This window comes from Bidens hawaiensis, unplaced genomic scaffold (assembly GCF_021521415.1).
Source record: "Bidens hawaiensis isolate Kalapana, Puna unplaced genomic scaffold, B.hawaiensis_p1.1 tig00003290_1, whole genome shotgun sequence".
Taxonomy (NCBI): Eukaryota; Viridiplantae; Streptophyta; class Magnoliopsida; order Asterales; family Asteraceae; genus Bidens; species Bidens hawaiensis.
In genome coordinates, this window is record NW_027491182.1 from 317406 (window position 1) to 327850 (window position 10445).

The window sequence follows — 10445 nt, forward strand, 5'->3', positions numbered from 1 at the left end:
TATAATTTTATTTGTTCGCTTCAAGCATGAACTTTGTTTACACATGTTCATTATATCTCGATTCGATTTTGGCTCGTTTAGATTTTCGTTAAGTTCAAGTTTCAGTCGTTTTATTTGGTTCGGTTCAGTTGTAAACAAGCCAAACAACAAGCAAGCTTTCCGTCAGTTCGGCGTGGCTCGTGTACAGTCCTAATTACGTTGGAGTTTGTAATGTTTGCTACGACAAATTTCTTAACAATAGAATATTAATATTGAGAAATTCTCTATTGTTGAGAAATTCGTCTCCTCCTTTTCTCTCGTCTTCTCCATCTAAACAAGGGATCATTATATTACTTTGAATTAAAGTTTAACTCATTTTTATCCCAACAGTGTTGATGTGTTATTTTGAATACACAAACCCGTAATGGGTTATATAGTTATCTTTAGAGGTGATAATATGAATGAGTTGGATTTGAATGATGAATTATAATGAGTTTGGGTCAGAATGAAATTTTAAAAGAGGGTTAGAATACATTATATTTTTACATCTTAAAATTAAAATACAATATATTTCCACATGTTACAAATTAACTACACTATATTTTCATATCTTACAAATAAACTATATCAAATTTTTACATCTTAAAATAAAGTACTTTTACATGTATGTCCACAAGACCCGATGTTTTAACACTTGGAATACATTCTCTTATTTAATGTGTATGCACATGCCCCAACTCCCATATGCGAGTAAATCATCATTATTATCGTACTCAGTAAATCTTACCATTAGCAAAATTATAATAGGGTCTGAGGAGTGTATAAAAAAAACTTTATTTATATGCCCTCCCAAGACCCAATATAGATAAACTACAAACTATCTTTGTATGTGATTGAGTACAAGGATAAATGGCTAGACATAGGCAACATATAATAATAAACTGTTTTATGTTACTTATTTGTATAGAGCATATTATGTTGGTTGTTTGTGTAGAGTATGTGTCGGGTGAGATTCGGCCCACTGTTTATATAGAGTATGTTATGTGTTACTGATTTGAGTGTCGAAAGGACAAATCCTTCTAACGAGTTTTCTTCATGATTCGGATCCTAGAAAGACAGATCCGTTAACTGATAATCGTTTCATCAACTGTGTATATATGTTCTCTTTGCATCATGTTCATTCCATAAAGAACACATTTTACAAGTTATCATATAATTTAATTAGAAACTTTTTAAAAAAATGTTAATATTCTTACAATATCTTTCTTCAAGGTCCATCCATGCAAATGAACAAAGAAACTAAATCAGTGGTAACAACTAACAAGTTCTCCTTCACTTACAACACTTTTATCACACACTTGTTCTTTTGTCAAATGAAAACTCTTTAGGAACATGTACTGTCACGTCATGTTGTTGGTTAGCATTGGCCTCAGGAACTGCAACAATCGCAAGCGACGAATCAGGATTATTGATCTCATCATTCTGGTCCACGGACCCCGGTTCCATCTGGTAATGTATCGGGACCAATTCAGTGTCACGACGTCGGTGATAAGATGGTGAGGGTGAGCCATCAGTGTCCCAGTTATCAGTATCAAAGTTAGACCTTCTAGGAGATGTTTGCAAACTATCAATATCGTTTCGGTAGTTACGTAATAGGTGGACCGGTGACATGCCATGGGTTGGTGTCCCGGGCCTGCTAGACATAGGTGACACCTGACCCGACTTTCTGTTTGTTTTGATTTGTTTCTTTGCGGTTTGGTGCCATGACCTTATCACGGTCACGATTCTATCATTGAAAACCGTTGGCTTCATAGTCGATCCCATTTGTGTGACTAGAGCATAAAGAGGAAGAGTGACATAACTGCATAGGATTTGAACAAGAACCCTAGCAAATGATAAACCAAATTATTAATTTCAACAAGTCATTAAATTAAAATAATTAAAAGGTGTATTTTTATCAAATAAAATTGTAAACTCACCCCATTGTGACCCTGATGACAATATCTTCTGTGTGCTCATGAAAACAAGATTCCGATCCAAACTCATACTGTTTTACATCAAAATAAATTTTAATATAAAAACACAAAAATATATAAATAAATCTTTATTAAAATGTTACAAGTGTTTTCTATATCATATCTTACCAAAGTCCATGCAAAGAAAGCCAACTGAAAAGCATTCTGCAGCATACACAAAAATAAATAAATCAGCATATTTTTTAAACGACAAACTATCCTACTCCTATATTCTATTATGTCGTATACGGTACAGTTAACTTGTAATGCATGGTGCACACGTTCACCTGAAAGAGAATGAAGTTGATGAGATAGAGGATGAGACGAGGGCGATTGAACCAGAAAAGATCGTCACCGGGCTGAACCACTGGTACGCCCTGTACTACCTCTCCTCTCCCTTGAATACTTAACCCCATTTTCGTAATTATCACTTGTAGTTTTGTCCCGATCAGTAAAACTGCCTGTACATTGTAGTCTTATATAAATTAAATAAATAAATAAAATATAATTACCTTAATGTGTATCAAGTTTATGAAAAAAAGGCAAAATCCTTAAAATATCCACTTTACCGAACAAAGTGAAGAGATTGTTCATCTTAAAAGTTTCTAAAATGTCAATCTTAAAACAGTCGACCCGTCATGTTAGTATTGTTAGACGATGGTTTTTTTAACAAATTATATCATGCCATGTGTCACAGAAACCATCGATCCGATGGTATTTGTTGTAAGACAACGTTATTTATTGGGAGATTTGATGGTGTATATTGTGAGTCGACGATACTTATTGTGATATCCGACGGTATTAATTTATGTGACGTCGTTGATATCTTTTCATTGCCAACATTTAGTGAGACCAGACATTATTTACTGTAAGATCTGACAGTATTTAAATTAGTTAGATCCGGCAATATTAAAGTGAGATCCAACAGTATATAGTGAGATCCAACGGAAATAATTGGTTAAAAAAATGTCGCCTACATATAGTATTTAAAGGGAGGTGATCTTCATACACCACCCTCTTGGTATATGTACGGCCTATGAGTCGTATAAACCACACATGACTGGCAACTGTACGAAGGGAACAAGAAGACAGTTAATTTTTTGTTGTCTAAACTACTCGTATAGGCACTGATGTCTAGTATAGGCCTTATACTACTCGTATAACTCTTCGTAGATGAACTATAAGTCTCGTACAAGCATATACGCCTCTTATAGGCCATAATATCTCATTCTTGTTCAAATGTTATCAAATTATTCACCTTCACTCGTATACACGCTATACGATTCGTGTAGGTTTTTGTCAACGTCATTTGACACCATCATCAATCGACTTCTTTTTAACCATCCTCTCCGTAATCAAAGCACTTGCGCTTTTAACCAACCTTTTCATCATCAAACGACTATATTTTTTAACGCCATTAATCAAACGCTCATGTAATTATAAGTGTTTTTAATTTATAACCATTTTGGATGTTATCTATTATTTACAACTTTAAATTAATTAAACAAAAAAAGCGTATATAAAATCCGATAAGGGTCTATACGGTTCGTAAAAACGTATACTACTCGTATCAGGCCATGCGAGACAAGCTGACACAACCCATAGAGGCCTATGTGAGCCATAGAAGCGAAAACTAATTTTTAAAAATCCAAGAGGTGTGTGAATGTCACATGCCTATTTAAACCGTTAGATGTGAAAGTTTTTGGTTGGACATTTTGAAAGCTTTTTGGTTAAACGAACATTAATGTATCAATGTTTTGGCATTTTCTCAAAGTCAAAAGGATATGTACTTACAACCAACGATATGAAGAGGTATGCACCCGTCTGAACATCGAGCGGGGCGGGTCAACCCACAAGATATAGACAAGAGGCTTGAAATCAGGATGTCATGAAGGCACAAAGCCAAAGCCTATGCGCATGGCGCATATCACATGTGCTCACGCATATCACATATGCTAACGCATCACATATGCTCACGCGTATCACATATGCTCACGCACCATATATGCTCACGCATATCACATCTGCGCGTGGCGCATATCACATGCTCACGCATCATATATGCTCACGCATATCACATCTGCGCGTGGCGCATCTGCTCGTGGCGCATATCACATATGCTCACGCATATTACATATGCTTGCGCATATCACATCTGCGCATGAAACATCTGCGCGTGAGAATAAAGAGAAGACTTCGCGCATCCCCAGGATAGGCGCATATCACACATGCACATAATCAACCTCGTCCTTATCCAAATCAGGATAAGGACAACCCTGATTGTGCTCATCAGACAACCTTTCAGAAGGTATCCTTTAAGGAATAAAGAATATGCTGATGTTGACAGCTGCCAATGAAAGGTGGAAAACTCAGCAAAACCCATGTGCTACCACGTGATTGCACATGGGTCAGGTGAAATACCTTGGTCAGAGAATAATCAATGAAAGAGCACCAAGTGTCCTAAGGACACGTGGCGCGAAGCAATAGGAAGAGGCCAAAAAGGCCCTAATGGGATCTGAGCCCAATCATTGGAAACCCTAACACTATAAATACCACACCACCTCCACAAGGGGAGGCAAGCAAGAAAATACACTCTAAATCCTTACTCACTCTCAGATTATTATTATTATTCTCCTACAATCTCTTATTCTCACACCGGAGGGTTACACCAAAGAGGACCCCTCTGTCCCTTTCTGAGGGGTAAGTTCACGGTGCTGCTCATTTTGTAGGTGGAAGAATTCATACCCCGGAGAACCATCGGTGATATAGCACACTCATACCCGAGGAAAGTTGATCGTCTACCAGTGAGCCGATCCACGTTTCTTCATTGGCGCCATCACCTGTTACAACGGCAACAAAACCACTATCTCATCAGTTCTCTATAAAAATCTTCACCATGGTTTCCGGTGTTCGAAACAGCGATCAAGTTCTGGAGGATAATGAGCTTGAGGATGTTAATGAGGGACAGCAGTTTCTGAGGGCGCCGCGTGATTCTGCGCGCACCACCAGTAACCATCCCTTCATCACAACTCCTCATAGCCAGACTGAAACTCCTCCAGACGATCTCACGTTCCAAAATCTGACTGGTGCAAAACAAAAAGGACCAATGGGTCCAGAAGTTGAACCCAATGACCCTAAAGAATGGCTCATAAACGAACAACGGCGTTTAATGGACAAATACAATGAGCTGGTCAAACACAAAAAGTTAGCCGACTTAACACAAAGGCTCGCATTTGATAAGCAAACCATTCAGGGAAAAACAAAAAGGGCGCGCGCGCCGGAAGATAGTCACTCTGTTCACACCGAACACGCTGATTTTAGTGATGAAGAAGTGCACAGCATGAGGAAGACGCGAGAAACTCATGCAGGAGGCTCACAGCTCCGCGCTCACAAGAGCATAGCGCCTGGAGCCAAAGCCGATATGGATCTGTACACACCGTACAACCCACCAGCGAGAGGGCAAGTGGACGTAACCACACCATATAGGCCAGCCATCTTGGTGAAGCATTCAAAATTCACTGAGCATAATCAACCTCGTCCTTATCCAAATCAGGATAAGGACAACCCTGATTGTGCTCATCAGACAACCTTCCAGAAGTTATCCTTTAAGGAATAAAGAATATGCTGATGTTGACAGCTGCCAATGAAAGGTGGACAACTCAGCAAAACCCATGTGCTACCACGTGATTGCACATGGGTCAGGTGAAATACCTTGGTCAGAGAATAATCAATGAAAGAGCACCAGGTGTCCTAAGGACACGTGGCGCGAAGCAATAGGAGGAGGCCAAAAAGGCCCTAATGGGATCTGAGCCCAATCATTGGAAACCCTAACACTATAAATACCACACCACCTCCACAAGGGGAGGCAAGCAAGAAAATACACTCTAAATCCTTACTCACTCTCAGATTATTATTATTATTCTCCTACAATCTCTTATTCTCACACCGGAGGGTTACCCCAAAGAGGACCCCTCTGTCCCTTTCTGAGGGGTAAGTTCACGGTGCTGCTCATTTTGTAGGTGGAAGAATTCATACCCCGGAGAACCATCGGTGATATAGCACACTCATACCCGAGGAAAGTTGATCGTCTACTAGTGAGCCGATCCACGTTACCATTCACGATATGAATGGTAGCCACAGATATGAATACCATCCTGTCAATAGAAACAAACAAAGATTTTGAATTAGTCAGTCGTGTTTGAAAAAGAAATAATATTATGTGAAAGAACTTAATGTGTTATAACTAATACGTCTCATACACGTTGGTGGTGGTCTTATATACTTAAATTTGTTCAAATATCTTGATTTAAAGCACGAGAAATTAAAAAAAAAAAGTTTTCGATGATACCAAGTAACCAAAATGGTTAGTTTAAATTGCCATAAATTCCACTATACAAAACATGAGTAAAGATACTGTACGCTAATGCCATAACATACAATAGGTACGCGAGACGCTTAAAGGTAAAAAACAAAGGCGAAAGTACTAAACGCTCAACCAAACCCTAAAACGCTCAGCCAAAAACCTAAAACACTCAAAAACGGTTTTCGTGAAAAAAAGTGAAAAATTGATCGATTAACAATCCAAAGCTGTTTTTTTCGGTGAACCAATAATTAATTGGATATGTATTGACGATTCCGAGATGTTTGGATGTGATTTCATGGATTGATTTCGTGAAAAAATGGATTCGCGTGCCTATTGTATGTTAATGTATTATTGTATTGGATCATTTCCCTACAAAACATAATGAAAGTTACGAAATAAAACTCACCGTGGGTATTTAAAAGCAGGAAAGCAATGGCAAATAACCATACCGGCGGGCTGTTAACACAAAGTTTGTATAAATAATATTCATAATCAACTTTAATATTCATAAAAAAGTAGACAAATATTACCTTATGCCCACAACGGTCTTGAAATCTTTTTCGAGTGATCTGTTGATGTATTTTTGAAAGTTGAATGTCGACTGGTTTTGCGGTCCTAGATGTGCCTGTAAACAACATGTACCAAAGCGTAGCAAGATGAGTTCATTTTTGAATTCTGAAGATAGTATTTTTAATGTGTTCTAACCACGTGTATAACATATTTAATTTTCTACTAAAATACTTGTAAAAAAATAGAAAACTAGATCATATACTATTATGAATCCGTGTCTCAGGGTGAGATAATCAACTTTAGGGACCGACCGAACAAATTGTCTTAAAAAACAAACCTGAAATAGCATATACATAGCTCAATAGTATATTTAAATGATATCAACATAGTCTTGTACGTAGCTCAATAGTATTAAGGCGTTTCTTATTAAAAGAAATTGGTATAATAAATTACAGGGTCGACCTTGGGGGAGGGCAAGCTTGCCCCGCGGGTACGAAGCATGTCTCGGTTCCACAGAAAAATCGTATCCAAAACCAACCCGTCCTACACCAGCAGGAACCGGTTCCATCTTTACTAGGTCAAACCCAAGGCCCGACCCATCCAAAACCTGATCTAATATCTGATCATACTCGGAATCGGTTCCTACCTGACCCGATTATTGACTTTTGTTAGCCATAACCAGAACAGATCCTGCGTTTTTTGAAAATACCCGATTTGTGCACCACTAATTGGATCGAGTAAATCTTACAAATATTAGCTAGGCCCAATTTTTTAATATATAGTCTTTTAAATCAAGCATAAGTGGGCCCAATCTAAAAAGGAATAAAAATAAAAGAAAATTATTTTATATATTTAATTACCAGTTAATGTGTACAAACTTTTTACTTTGACTCAGATATTTAAATATTATGGTAAGTTGTGATAATTTATTAATAAAAGAATAATGGAATAACAAATAAACACTTATTAATTGAATAGCAATTGGATCATGTGCGTTATCATTATACGTACGTCAAATGCCTTCAAAGAAAATCATTATACGTCAAATGTTGGGCCATGCACGATCGAGTGTTAACGACCAATTAAATATGATAAAGAATCATGCACAAATTCGTTGAAAACAATTTTATTTATTTTATTTTAACCGTTATATTTACTTCATATATGCTTTATATTTTATGAGTGACGTACAAATCAATTAAGTTTATATTAACAAATCACACGCATGGACTTTCTAGTGGTTATGTTTTTTGAAATGTTCAATAAGTCGGTGCCATTCTATATAATACATTAAAATATATTTTCATAGTTCAACATCACAAATATCTCCATCATAGACACGCCTAATATGGTCCAAATAAAGTTATTTTTTCAAGCTTGTGAATATTGTACTCGTGTCTCTTTTACTACAACCCGAAATCCCGCTACTCAACTACCTCATTATTGTTGATACTGTAGCCATTGATACGCTATGACTTTCACAAACTATTAATGACAGAAAATTGACAATTACTTGTTATAGATGTCTATGAAGATAGCCTATCGTTAACGAAGTCGACTTTAGCTTTATCTTCCGCTTTCCCATTATATTATCGTACATGTTTTATGATCTTTATAAATTTGGTTTTATATTGAACGACTCTATACGTATACACACAAACATGACCCATATGAATTAGGGTTCAAAACCGGCTTTTGAAGAGTAACTTACAATCCATAGTAGAATGGGAGATTTGCTCCAAAAGTTCATGTGTCGTCTTCCGAATGATGTGTCTCTGGCAAATCTAAACCTCTCTGGATCTATAAGTGTATGGAAACATTTAAAATCATTAAATATGATACTAGGTGTTGTCCACGACTAGAACATGAATAATCGGAATGTAAATAGTTGTGTAGGAACTATTTACATACCGTGAGAGAATTGATACTCTATTGTTCTAGTCTCTTTCTCCCAATGCTTCCATTTTCTCATCTATACGCAAGTAAAATTTCGTTAAATATTTGTTTTTGATGTAAGTAAACGCATATAAAGTCTGGCTAACGTGAATTTACCTTCGCTTGTCCTAAAGCCATGGTAACGACACTACAAATGACATGAAATAGTGCGAGAGCGAAGATGAATATGTGAAGTTGATGAACCCCATCATAGGACATGAATGATACTTTTTCCTGTAAAACATAATATACAGTTATACCTTTACTAAAATGTATGAAGTGAAAAAGTTTATCATGGTTAATATGTTTTGAGATATGCTAGAGTACCCACTCTTTTTACTTGTTACACTAATTTTTAACTCATCATGCTACAATTATTATTCATAGGAAAACACAAAGAAGAAAGCCTATTCAATTTGATGCTTTCATCTATTAAAGTTTAGGTGAGAAAAATACTTTAGCCAACCTATATTATACTCCACGGGACTCAAACCCATAACCTTTAGGAACATACCTCCTTTGCACACTTTCCGTCGCCAGTACTACCGGCAAAGATCCGTCTTGCGCTATCACCCATCTTTGACCAAGTGAGCAGCCTCCGCCGACTCTTACCACCATTATTGGCCGCTCTATCTTCTTCCGGGCTGCACGGGTGCCAACCCGCTGCGGCACCCTCCGTGATGCATATCTTTGTTATCGGTGCCGTCCCAGCCGTTAAAAGCAATGATATGAACCCTAACAACATTAGCTCTACAAAAACAAAACAACACAACATATGAACATCCAAAAACATGATTCTTCGTATAACTAAAAAGTTGATCAAGATTATATATATCTAATCCACCAATACCTGCTTTGATCTTTTCAAGGGCTTCATATAGAGCTTTCTTTCGTTTCTTCTTGAACCACTGCAAAATATTCAAACCAATTATATAAATAAACTTAAAATATTTAAAACGTACGTTTATTTTGTTTAGTAACTTCATATACATATATACACATACGTTTCCGATCATATGGATGATTTGTTCTATAAATATGGAGATGACAACAAGCACGAAACAAACGGTGGCAACCGCCCATGTGGGCGTTTGCTCCAACGATCCACTTCCTCCGGCCATCGATTGTTTCTTGTATTTTTCAACCTTATAACATGTATCAAAATATTAATTTGTATTAATTTCCACAGTGTTTGAAGTTGGATTTTATAAGGATTTTGAAATAGGAAAAGATGACGAATATGATGAGTCAAAGGGTTTACTTTGTTTAGTTATACTATACGGGGTCGTGAATAAGATCGAATAGCCCTTTTTGGGGACATAAATAGTATTTAATACTTTGTTGACTCGATCATTCCAGGGGTAGGTTTGGAATTCCAGGTTTTTTTTTTCATGTGTATGAAAAGGGTATTATATTATTATGTAATTTTCTTGAGTCTAGGAGAAGTGGCGGTCTCGACGTACTCTCATGGGGTTAATTATAGGGTATAACAGTAACTGCGGTCTTCTTGATTGATGTAGAATGTTGAATGTTACAATGTAGAAACTTTTTAGATTTATTAAAAACAATATATTTATAAAAATAAATTATTTATTATAAGAACGGCGCATTTAAAATGCTGTGTAGAACAGACGTACATACAC

The 10445-nt window shown here is 36.7% G+C and overlaps 1 pseudogene; it reads right to left on the reverse strand.

Annotated features, from left to right (window-relative positions):
- Nucleotides 1-1247: 1247 nt before the first annotated feature.
- LOC143623109 (MLO-like protein 6) lies at nucleotides 1248-9923 on the reverse strand (annotated as a pseudogene).
- Nucleotides 9924-10445: the final 522 nt, after the last annotated feature.